Raw genomic sequence first — 12,624 nt, 5'->3', positions numbered from 1 at the left:
ATCAGAAACTCCTCAGCTGTTGCTGAGAACAGAATGGGAGGTGTGTGCAGATGGAATGGGATGAGGGAGCTGTTCTATTCCCTACTGGTGAGCCCCTGCAGAGGAGACTCTTCCCCTCTCACATCAAGGGTGTTTTCCAGCCCCATTATCACCAACACTGGCCTGTGCCATCATTGTGCCACCCCTCCAGGTGACATCCCAGCTCCTGTCATCTTCCATGCTCTAGAGGTGGAACAGGTTTTCTTTCACTGCACCATTGACCTGCTATCTCCTGCCACCCAAATCATCTACAAGGACTGGGTGGAGGACCCCTGGCATCCTTCCACTGGTTGAAGGTCCCATCTCCAACAAGGAATGCTCTAGTGAGAGATGCCCTCCCAAGGGGTCCTACCCTCCCTCCAAACCTTACCACTCATACAGATATGGGTATCATCTGTGCCCAGGATCAGCAAGGCAGGGTGGGGCTTGTGCAGGGATGCTGCATGGTCCTGCCTCTACATTTCTGAGAAAAGATCAGGGAATGTGGAGAGCTTTGCAAGACATGGATGGTTCCACTAGAGTCCAATGATGCAAGATGTGATCTGAAGTTGTGCTTGGTAACTGGGATGGTCCAAGTACAAGGCAGCAAGTCTCACAAGGTCTACATTTCATTTTTACCCAAGACAGTGGTCCCACCTAGGGGAGGAGTGGTTGCTGATGAGCTCTTCCCACCATCTCCTTCCTCTTAAAGCTGTCTTGTAAGTGTTGTGACTCTTCGCTTTTCCAGGGCCAACCATGCCCCTCTGGGTCTCCATCCTGCGCCCTGTCCTCACCTTGCTCCTCTTTGTCTCTGCCCCCATCATCACCCTCACCCTGAAGAGATGGAGCCACTGGGCCAGAAAAGCCAGCCAGCCTACAGACATCCACGTCCACGATAACCTCTGATGACCTCATGGCTCTGGTCTCCCTGATGTCCCCATGTCTCTGCCATGAGTGGAGCATGAGCCATTGTGGCTCCCAGTTGGGGTCTGACCACTTATTGTAGCTGCCCAGGGGATGTGCTGCCATTATTCTGCTCTCTTTTACACACACCCTGCTCTCCCCACAGATGAAGGGCAAGTGAATCCCCCAATTTTCATGGTGCATTTCACCTTCATAAATACCCCTCCTGCTCACAGAAAGCAGCGTCTCTATTGCCAGGTCCAACACTGCACCCCAGGAGGATACAGGGGTGGTTGGACAGCTCCAGCCACAGCCAGCCATGCCAGCAGCACACCCACCGTGCACATGATGCTGGGAGGGGACACAGACAGGACAGAGGACCCCAAATGACCAAAAGGATATCCCATACCTTATGACATCATGCTCAGCATATAAAGATGAGGAAAGAAGAGCAGACAGGGGTGCTGTTCAGAGTGATGGCATTTGTCTTCCCAAGGAACCGTTACACACGATGCAGCCCTGCTTACCTGGGGATGTCTGAGCACCTTGTTGCCCATGGGACACAGTGAATGGATTCCTTGGTTTGCTTTTCTTGTATGCACGGCTTTTGCTTGACCTATTAAACTGCCTCTAACACAACACACAAGTTTTCTCAATTTCACTCTTCAGTTCTCACCTTCATCCCAGTTTTAAAGTGCTTGTTATACTCTGAAACCAAAGGCAGCAGAAAAGGGGACGAGCTGTGGTTGTGGTTTGAGACTTCCCCACCGTCCGTGAGCCAGACACAAGTTGCTCAGTGCTAGTTGGCCACATGGGAACAGAGCAGCCAGGGAAGGTCAGCAGGTTGGGCAAGGGGAGAAAATGATTCCACAAGTTGGGTGTAATTCAGTCAAACCCCAGCATCCCTGCTCTGCAACCACAGATGCAATAGATGCAACCACAGATGCAACCACTGCTACCAGAAGTGGGGTGAAATTAGGGGCTAACAGGACAGGGCATTAACTTCCAGCTCCACAGGATCTGCTCTCCAAAGGCAGCCTGGGAATCATCTCTCTCATACACAGTGGCAAGTAGGGTTCTAACAGCTTTAGGTTTTGCCCCCAACAGACTCCACCATTGCCCATGCTGGACATAAAAAGGTGAGTTGTGGCACAGAGTTGGTGCCTAAAAGTGGAGCAAGGGCCCCAGGGGTGGGATGTTCTGGGTCAGGTAAGTACTCATGACTGGGCTTGGGGAGTCCCTACCAAGAATATACCTGATGCACTCAGAGGAATTGGCTGATTTGTTCCCAGCTTCTCATGCAAAGCACACAGCTCCCTTCCATGCTCCTGTAGCCCTGGGCCTGCTGCTTGTGCAGGGCTCAGTGCCCACAGATGAAGTAACATGGTTTACTCTTCTCTCTGCAGCCTCACATTGCAGAGATGAACACCGCAACGTTTGCCACGTTGAGCCACTCTCACAGCCCGCCCAGATAATGCTCCAGCCTGGCAAGGGCACAGGGAGGACTATCTACCTTGGCCTTCTCTCTCCTGAGCTGACCCAGCTCTTCAGTGGACCATGCTCTCCACCTTTCCCTTCCCAACCCCATTTCCACTCACCAGGCAGATTGGGTTTTCCAGGACCCCTTGTAGGCCAATAGCACGTTTCTCCCCATCACCATGAACCTGCCATGTGTCATTCCCATCGCTGGACTTCACCAGTTCTTGCTGGGAATTGTCATGACTCAGCCTGGGGGAGCAACACCTACCCACATGCCTTGTCCATGACAGCATGTCCACACCCAACCTGTCCACTGTGTCCACCTTTCCACAGGCATCATAAATGTATTCTGGATGTCTTTCAACCGAAATATATCTGGGTATCTGTACACATCAGCTGCATGACACAGCTCTGGGTGTGCTCTTCTATCTACACGCACCAATGCACATTTTCTAGATACAGGTACAGTCACACCTGTGCACAGATGTGCTCACCTGTCTCTGCCAATAGCTGTGTGTACTGATGATGTGGTTTTGCTCAAATGAACATTAAACAGCCATGAATTTGTACCACCTCTCTCTCATACCTCTCTCCTGACCAAAGACAGCTGTAGAGGTACAAAAAGGATGTGTGTGTGAGACACAAAGGAACAGGATATATACAGAATTTTTTTACAGAGAGAATGGTGATGTGCTGGAACAGGCTGCCCAGAGAGGGGGTGGATGCCCTGTCCCTGGAAGTGTTCAAGGCCAGGTTGGATGGGGCCCTGGGCAACCTTTTGTAGATCCAGGCTGGAGGTTGGTGTGCCTGCCTGTGGCAGGGGTGTTGGAGCTCTATGATCCTTGGGGTCCCTTCCAACCCAGACCATTCTATGATTCTGTGATACACAGGGAGCAAGACAGAGGAGCTGTCTCCTGAGCTCAGCTAAAACATCTCCCAGATCCTAAAAGATACATGTCGACACTTGGCTTCTGCCTCTCCCTTCTCATCTTGGTTCTGCTTTCCTTCCCAAGCCAAAAATCCCACCAAAAGGCAATTTGTTGCCTTTCTTGTACCTAAAATGGGCCATGTCATTGCAGTGTTAAAATACCAGGAAAGTTCATGGGGTCACCAGTGTCTTTTGGCAGCTGTATCACGGTGTAGTGTTTCAAACACCATCTCGCTGGGGCAGGAATGAGTGGCTTGTCTCAATCTGTCTTGCAAGAGAACAGAACCTGCAGAGGCAGCGTAATGGTTTTGGACTGGCTCTTGTCTCACAAGGGGCTTGATCCTGCAAGCATCTGTGGGGAGCTGGACTACGGCATCCATCCTCCAAAGGCTGCAAGAGCCTGTAAAGTCTTGATCTCAGAGCAGGAAGAGGGACAGGCAGGCGGGTCTCTGCAGAGACGGAGCCTTCTTGCTAAAATCCTGTGTGAGGCCACTGAACAGGGTCATTGCTCCATCACCCCAGTTGTAGGGGTTCAAATGACCACTCTGGACCCCCATTCCCCACCGACTCATTTCCAGAACACTCTGCAACTCAACACTGAGTCTGTGCAAGATATGCTAGGCCTCCCTGAAGGGTGGGGCCAGGAGCATCCAAGATACAGATACAGGACATCTAGTGCGTGCCTGCCATCCAAGGACTACAACTTCATGACAGTCTACCCTGGATCCCTGGATGCTGATATCTTCTTATTTATGGAGAATTAATTTATTTGGAATATCAATTCTGAAACGTGAATTTCAGCACTGTCCATCAAAAATAAAGCCAGAGGTGGAGAAGAACGAGAGGAGAGGACTTCCACAGCTCCAAAGACCCAAGGAACATCAGGCCCTGCATACAGGGCTTAAGCTAATGTCCTGGGCTGCAGGTGAAGGGGAAAGAGGTCTCCAGACAAAAAACTCTTGCTGAGGCATCCCTCATGAGCAGAGAAGGCCAAGGGCATGGTACAGGTGAGACATGCAGCCACCTTCACCTGCATCTCATGCACACAAGATGTCCACAAAGGCTTGGGAATTGAGATGTGCTAATGTGGGTGCTGACAATCCAAAGCCTCCTATGTGATGCTGAAAATGCCATCCTGAATGGGGTGGAAAGTTTCAGCCTGTCATCTTCCAGAACACACCCAACTATAGTCATAGCCATGCAAAGAGCTGTTCTGGTTTCGAGCTGGCCAGCCCTCTCCATGCCCACACCTGTTCTTGGCTGCTGCTGCTCTTTTCAGTTGTGAAACCTGTTTTCAATCCTGCTCCAAGCCCAGCTCAAGCCCTGCAAAGCATCCTGGGGACACACATCTATTTGAAAGAGCGGTTGGGCTGATGTTGAGGACGGGCAAGAAAACTTCATTTCTAACGATATGAGCCACAGCTGTCTGCACACAGGAGTGGGCTGGACAAGTGTGGTGTGGTTGACTTCTGTGCATGCAGAGCGAGCAGGAGGTGAATACATTGCTGCTGAGAGAGCAGGGGTGGAAAAGGGAAGGCTTTTTATAGAGCAAGGCTACTGGTGGCCCAGCAGCTGCAGCAAGGAGCAGCTGTTGGGCTGAAATGAGATGCTGCAGAGCCTGACTGCAAGTGTGTCCCTCACTGTGGGTTCCACTGTCCTCAAGGGGAATTCCCAAGAGGCTGTGCTGCTCAAGACCCCTTGAAAAACTGTGAGAATGCCCCTGTGCTCATCTCCCTGCTTGACATTCCTTTCCTGACCCCTCACTGGGTGGGATTGAGCCATGGGGAATCTGGGGCCATGGGTGGTCCCTGACACAGGTGTTGCCAATGCGTGGAGGGCAGAAGAGGCAGCTTGCTGTGAGTCACCATGGAAAAGGTGACCTGAGGGTTCTCAGACACAGCCCAGCAAAGGGAATGAGCCATGACAGACACAGTGAAAGGCCTGAGATGAGGAACAGGGGTCAGCAGAGGACCACCAATAGACTTCCAGGTTCCCCTATGCAGAAAGTCTCCTCTGGCCACACATGGGTTGTTTCCAGGCAAAGCAAACCCTGCAGACAACACCTCTTCAACTCTTCTGCTGCTCCTTCAGCTGCTCAGAAAGATGATCCTGTCCAGACAGGGATGGGATGCGGAAGGTGCTGTAGGATAGGGCTTGATGTAGCCCAGGGCATGGTTGGATTTGGGGCCTGCACGCATTGACGGCTCAAGTTGAGCTTTTCATTAATCAACACCCACAAGTCCTTCTCCTCAGGACACCTCTCAATCCATCCCTGCTCTGCAACCACAGACAGAAAGGCAGAGCCCTGCTACCAAGAGTGGGGTGAAATGAGGTTGAAAGGTGAAATCAGGGCAGGGCATTAGATGTGACCATGGGATTTGCTGTCCAAAGGCAGCCTGAATCCTGCCCTGTCCTACAACAGCAAGACATGGCTATATTGTGTGGGTTTCTCCCCCCTATAGACTCCACCACTTGCCCATGTTGGACATAACAGCATGAGTTGTGGAACAGCTTTGGTGCCATATCAAGGAGTGGGGTCTCCAGGGATGAGAAGTGACAGGGCCAAGGGGCAGGAGGGCTCTGCAGGGAGGATGCTGCCCAAAAGGCTGTCACGTAAAAGGCTGTGAGTCCGATGTGTGGCTGAGGGAGGCCTGACTGTCATGCTCAGGCATCTGAACAACAATTTTCATGTCAATGATAATGAAGAAAAAGGTCTCACCCCAGGACCCATGGCCTTCAGGATTCTGTGTTGAGACCATTTCTCTGTTCATTCTACATTCTTTAGACAAAACAGGACCTGTTAGACTCTGTGCTTCAGCTGCTTCATATTCTGACCTTTCAGATCTCCATGCACATAGCTCACAGAAGCAATGAGCGGACACCAGCACCTTCTACCTATTATGGTCACATCTCACAGAGGGAGATGAAAGCACCGACTGTGGTGTCTGAGTGTCCGGAAATGAAAGGGGGAGTTCTGCAGGTGCAGCATCCGCAGTGGGGGCTAAAGCAGGGACCCTGCTTGTCACAGGCACCCAGTGTGGGAAAGGCACTGGTAGCCTAGAGCAATGCAACAGGACCATCACGTGCTGAAAGACGTGAACAGGATCAGCATGTGCTGAAAGACCCAGGCAAGGGAGCTCTTGAACTGCTGTCCCCAGCTCAGAGGAGAGCAGACACTTCAAGGAGAAGGTGTTCCTGCAGCACCCGAGAAAATGTTGGGGCAGATGGGATGTGCCGGGCTGTTTCCTCCTCATCCTGCCTTCCTCCTGCTGCTGCTGCTTGGTGAGTTGTGGGATTCTTTGCCTTGGGGCTCAGGTCTGAAGGGCTGTGATAGGAGCTGGAGAGAGCAGGTCCTGGGTGCAAAATGGGGAAAGGTGTGGAGCAGCCATGCAGCAATGAGGGACAGATCTGCTTTGATGAGGGGAGGGAGATGATGCTTCCTCTAACTATGGTGTGGCTCTGAGTAAAAGGTGCATTTTTCCAACACCTGTAAGTGCTTTCATGTAGTGGCCTGAGACATAAGTGCTCTAGAGAGCCAGGAGCATGCATCTGGAACAACATTCCCACCCAGAACAACCTTGGGGAGTCTTAGTTTCAGAGACCAAGGAGATATGGGATGGAGACACAGCAGTGGGAAGGTGCTTGCACAACAAGGACTCAGCAGTGGGGAGCTGACACATGGATGATCCAGGTCGCTGCCCATCTCATCAAAACCCTCTCTGCCCCTCAACGCAGGTGCCAGAGTGACTGCCCAGGACATCTGCAGCTCCCCAGGTAATGGTGAGAAGGGTGAATAAAAAGTTGTGCAGTGGGTGGAGATGGGAAAAGAGAGGACCTTAGTTCCCTGAGACTCTTCCATCCCTGCTCCAGAACATTTTGCACCCCCATCATTGTCTATGTTCACTTGTGCTGCGCTACATCACTATCTTCCTTGCAGGTCACCTCCCAGCTCCTCAGCTGAACCTCAACTTACTTTCTGCTCAGCCTGGTGACACAGTTCAGGCCTGGTGCTCTATACTCATGGGGTCACCTGCTACCCGAATTGTCTTCTGCAAGGATGGGGTGGAGGAGTACAGCCTGAAAGCCCAGCATGGCCAAACAAGCTACTTTGTGCCACTGAATGTCACCCTGCACAGCGCAGGGACCTACACGTGTGGGTACCAGCACAGGAACGAGAGTAACTGGGTGAGGAGCTCTGCCCTCAGCGCTCCCCAGCACCTGACTGTCAGAGGTGAGATGTGCATCTGGGACAGAAGTGGGAAACTGTCTGCGGCCCAACAGTTCCCAATTGAGGGTGGGGACCCTGCTGTGCTCCATGGCTTGTCCCAAGGCAGTTGGGATGCCCGGGATCATGGTACTGTACAGCCCAGCTTTTGCTCCTGGGCCGCTCCTCCTAGTCACAGCAAAGCATCCTGCTCCTCTCCTGCCCCAGAATCATGGGAAGGGACTGAGAGGAGTGGTGGTGCCAGATCCAATCCAGAGCCTTCACTGTGCAGTGCATTGGTTTCTTTATTATGATGCTTGGATGGTGGTGGATCAGAGGAGCCTCCTCACCTGCTTGGTCTGTGCAGTACCTGCCAGAGCTGGTCACTCTCACCCTGTCTCTTTCTCTTCCCAGGCACAGAGTCCAGCTCCCAGGCAGGGAGTGATTGCTCCATGCACTCCCAGTGTCTCCAAGGCACCATTTCAAGGGATGCCAGGACACAGTTGTGTTCATCAACTGGGATCTAGCCCAGCTAGAGGCCAGGTCCTGTTCTCTTCTTCTCCCCAAGATCCTCTTTGCTTCTCTATTTCCCAACACCTTCTACCCCTCCTAGGTCTCAATCGACAGAACCCCGACTTCCCAACCAGTATTGGGCTGGGAGTGGCAGCTGTCTCCATCCTCCTCCTCATTGCAGCCAGCTTCTGTGCTGTGAAGAAAGGTGAACAATCTGGAGAAACTGAGGGTAAAACAGACCTGAAATCCAAAAGCAAGTTGAAGTGGCACACCCTTCTTTCAGAGAGCCATATATTTTCCCACTGTTTCAAAGGACCCAAGTCTCTCAGACAATTCCTTTATCATCCGGGCAGTCAAAAGGTGCTGACATGGAGAATACTATGGTAGCAGTGATTGTGTGATGAGATGCTGAGAGCTTGGGAGAAGCCAGTCTGGGAAACGGGACTCACAATTGCCTAGGCTGTGTTCTGGAACTGCTCCTCTGAGAGAGGTGTGGAGGTTCAGCCCATCATCTTCATGCTGCAGCTCAGAGCATGGAAAGGCAGGGCTGTGCAGTAACTCTGCCTCCATACCTTTCCCTTTCCTTCCCTTGCAGGGCTCTGCAGGGAGAGATGCCAAAGGTGAGCAGCAATCCTCCTTGGTGGTCGGACTGCCTGGGGTGGTTCAGTGGCCGCTTGTTTTCTATCTGTTGGTGGCTTCCCCTTGGTGGAGGCTTGGAGCATCAGGGCTTGTCCTGGGCTTGACTCCAACCATGGACATGATACAAGAAAACTGGAAGAAATCCACTGGAAGGACCCAACTGGTCCCATCACACCATGACACAGACCACAATACCTTTTCCCCTCTTGTCTTCAGGCAGCAGGCTGCAATCCAGCCCCACTGGGATTAGCATCCTTCCCCTGTTCATTTCCACTTCACCATCATTTCTGCTTCAAATTCAAGTGCAGGATGAGGAGAAGACACGAGTCCATTTATGGGCAGTGGGGGGGGAAACACCCAACTGAAACCACAGGATGCAGTAACTGGGATGGTGCTGTGGGTGGGGTAGGGGGAGATCTTCTCACTGTCTGTGTGTCTTGATGTATTTGCAGGGTGACTTCAGTTTCCCAGGCAGGCACAGAGCAGCCAGGGAAGGTCAGAAGGTTGGACAAGGGGAGAAAATGTTTCTATTCAATGTGGGGGAAATGCAGCCAAACCCCAGCATCCCTGCTCTGCAACCACAGATGGAAGGGCAGCTCACTGCTACCAAGAGTGGGGTGAAATCAGGGGCAAACAGGCCAGGGCATTAAATCCCAGCTCCACGGCATCTGCTCTCCTAAGGCAGCCTGGGGGTCATCTCTCTCACACAGTGGGAATCAGGGGCTAACAGCTTTGGTTTTGCCCCCTACAGACTCCACCATTGACCATGCTGGACGTAAAAAGGTGAGTTGTGGCACAGCTGTGGGGTCAAATCACAGAGCAGAGCCCTCAGAGATGTGATGCACTGGGTGTAGTGTGCACTGGTGGCTTGGGCTGGGAGTCCCTACCAAGAACATATCTGATGCTCTCAGAGGAATTGGCTGATTTGTTCCCAGCTTCTCATGCAAAGCACACAGCTCCCTTCCATGCTCCTGTAGCCCTGGGCCTGCTGCTTGTGCAGGGCTCAGTGCCCACAGATGAAGTAACATGGTTTAATCTTCTCTCTGCAGCCTCACGTGCCAGAGATGAACACCACAACATATGCCACGCTGAGCCACTCACGCAGCCAGCCCAGATAACGCTCCAGCATGGCACGTGCACAGGGAGGATTATCTACCTTGGCCTTTTGTCTCAGGCAGACAGCTCCTGTGCTGGTCAAATGGGGCTGGTGTCTCCAGCTTGGTCTTATTTGAGCTTGGCTGTCACGGGCAAGGGCAGTGTGTGGGAAACACTGGGTCTGTTGCCCCAGCTCCTCAGCCAACCATGTTCTTCACTTTCCTTTCCCATCCTCATTTCCAGTCACCAGGTAGAGCATGTTTTACAGACCCCCTTGCAGTCTGACACCACATCACCTATGAGGGGGCTCACTGCACAGGACCTCCCAGTTGACTGGATAGTTCTCCAAATCCTTGCTGTAACTTGGGCTCCCCAGCATCTGTAGTAATGATTAGATGCATCACCCTGGGTATTCTCTCTGCTATTTAAACTGGAGTAGAATGAGCTTATCTTCTTTTTGACTAAATGCATATCATTTTTGTAACTCTTTGAAGCTGAAAGTAAAATTAGCCTCCTTTGTTGTTCTTTCTGTCAACTCTGTTGATTGGCAAAATGTGGGAAATGAGGACCAGCCCTGGAAAAGAGACTCAGTTGTGTTTGTTGGAGGGAAGCCTTGATTGCAAGGGAAAAAACAGTAAAGCACGAGATGGAGGCTCTTGTAGAGATGTGAATTTGTGTGTGGTTTAGCAGGGGGGTGTCAGTGTGTGCTTTGTAATGTTGAGGATGGTGTAGAAAGACAGACCCCTGCCCAGCTGGGACAGCCTTTCCTTTAGATCTTGTGTTAATTAAAAAGTACTGAAACCTGACTCCAGGCTGCTGCATCAGCCATCAGGAGGGGTAAGAGTTTGCTCAGTTGTTACTAAAGTTCTCTTCCATCCAGCCCGATCGGACACCGTGATTTTCAATACACATCATCAGGCCAGAAATGTCTTTCAGTCCACAAACCTTTGGTTTGGGAGCTACTGCTGGATGTTTGGCATGATTTTAACTGAATGTGTGTGGAGCTGAGAAATGGCCATAGAGAAGTATTAGGAGGGTTCCCTGGCAAAGGAAAGGCCTGAGCCCCAGTGTCTGAGGGGCGGCTTGTGGGCTCCCTGGGGAGGTTTCAGGCCAGGTATGTCTGTCAGTCCTGGCTCCTTTGGGTGGGGAGGTATCGCTGGACCTTGAGCATTTCTGGTATTAGATGCTGACAGAACTTTCTGAGACTTCACCCCAGTGTGATGGAGTTTTTAGGGTGTCACTCTCTGTGGGACCAGGAGCTGAGGCTTTGTGCCCCGGGCACTTTGCTCTCTGCCTGTCCGGTTATAAAAACTGTCCCCCTGCAAAAAGTGACCCTTTGGCTTTTGTTCTGTGATGGTTTTGTTCCAGCTGGTTCCTCACTGAAAACCATCTGCTGGAACCAGTGACCCGTCACTTGGTTCCGTGCCACTTGGGTTCCTGCCCCTCCTGTCCTGTCACCAGGCCTGTCACTGGTACCAGCCCGGGTACACGTGGCATATTCCGGTGTTTTTCTGTAGCCGTGTAAGCTGGTAGTGGGGGTCGTCCTGGTCCCTTGTAGTCCTCCTCTACGTTGTGTTCAGTGTCTTATTTGGTTAACTCATTTAATCCTATCAGGATGTTGCTAGTGATAAAACAATGGTTCCCCTTTGACCTGGTTACCTATTCACAGCCATAGTCTACCACAGGCACCAACTCAGCAAGGTCTGAAGTTCTTTCAGGGTGTTACTAGTGATGGAACAATGGTTCCCCTTTGCCCTAGTTACTTATTTACAGTCAGAAGGTTTGAGAACAATTCCTAGTTAGTTTACTTATCACAGACCCCTCTTCCATAGTTGGTCTTCTTTTCTTTTTTAGCAGGCGTTGTACTTATTGGTTGATTTTACTACTTAGGTAAGCTCCATTAATGCTTCATCAGCAACTTCCAATACGGTTATTCTTACAAAATAAGATGTTACAACCATCAGCAACTTACAATGTAGTTATTTTTACAAAATAAGGTGTGGTGCCTCCCTGATATTAGAACTAATATTAGAAACTAAGTGGTTTCCTGTCATTCATTCCTTGTTTCAATGAACAAAATATTAACCCATTCACCACAGTGACCAAGTGAATTTGGTTCAGTCCTGTCCATCATGAAAAACGGTCTCCCCCCTGGAAACAGTATGCCTGTGACTTTAGTTCCATGTCACTTTTGTTCCACCCAGGTCATCACAAAAAATGTGTCTCCTGTGTGTCCTTTGTGTGTCCCATGTTGTGTGTCCCCCCCTTACCCTCCCCGCCCAGAAACAGTGACTGGTTCCTTTGGTTCAGTCTCACTTTGGTTCTGCCATTTCCTTCACAGAAAACGTTCCCCCAGAACTAGTGACTGAGTGACTTTGGTTCTGTGACACTTTTGTTCTCACCTGTCTGTCATGAAAAATGGTCCTCCCAGAAACTGTGACCCGGTGACTTTGGTTCCTTGTCACTTTGTTTCCAGCTTGTGCACAAGGAAAAATAGTTTCCCAGAAATAGTGACCCTGTGACTATGGTTCCTGGTTACGTTGATTCCACCTGGTGCATCACTGAAAACAATCCCCCAGAAACAATGACCATGGTACTTTGGTTCTGGATCATTTTGGAATCAGTATGTTCATTACTGGTCGCTACCCCTACTGGAAACAGTGACCTTGTGACTCTTGTTCCACATCATTTCTGATCTGGTCTTTCCCTTACTGAAACCCATCCCATGGAAACCCCTGACTCTGACTTTGTTTCCAGAACATTTAGCTTCCAGCCTGTCTGTTAGTGAAAGGGATGCTCTGGAAACATCTTTTGACATCGGCAATCACTGAGATGAGAAACCTTG

This window comes from Gallinula chloropus (assembly GCF_964237585.1).
Source record: "Gallinula chloropus genome assembly, chromosome: 29".
NCBI lineage: Eukaryota > Metazoa > Chordata > Aves > Gruiformes > Rallidae > Gallinula > Gallinula chloropus.
The sequence above is the reverse complement of the archived record's forward strand: the minus strand, read 5'-3'. Positions refer to the sequence as shown.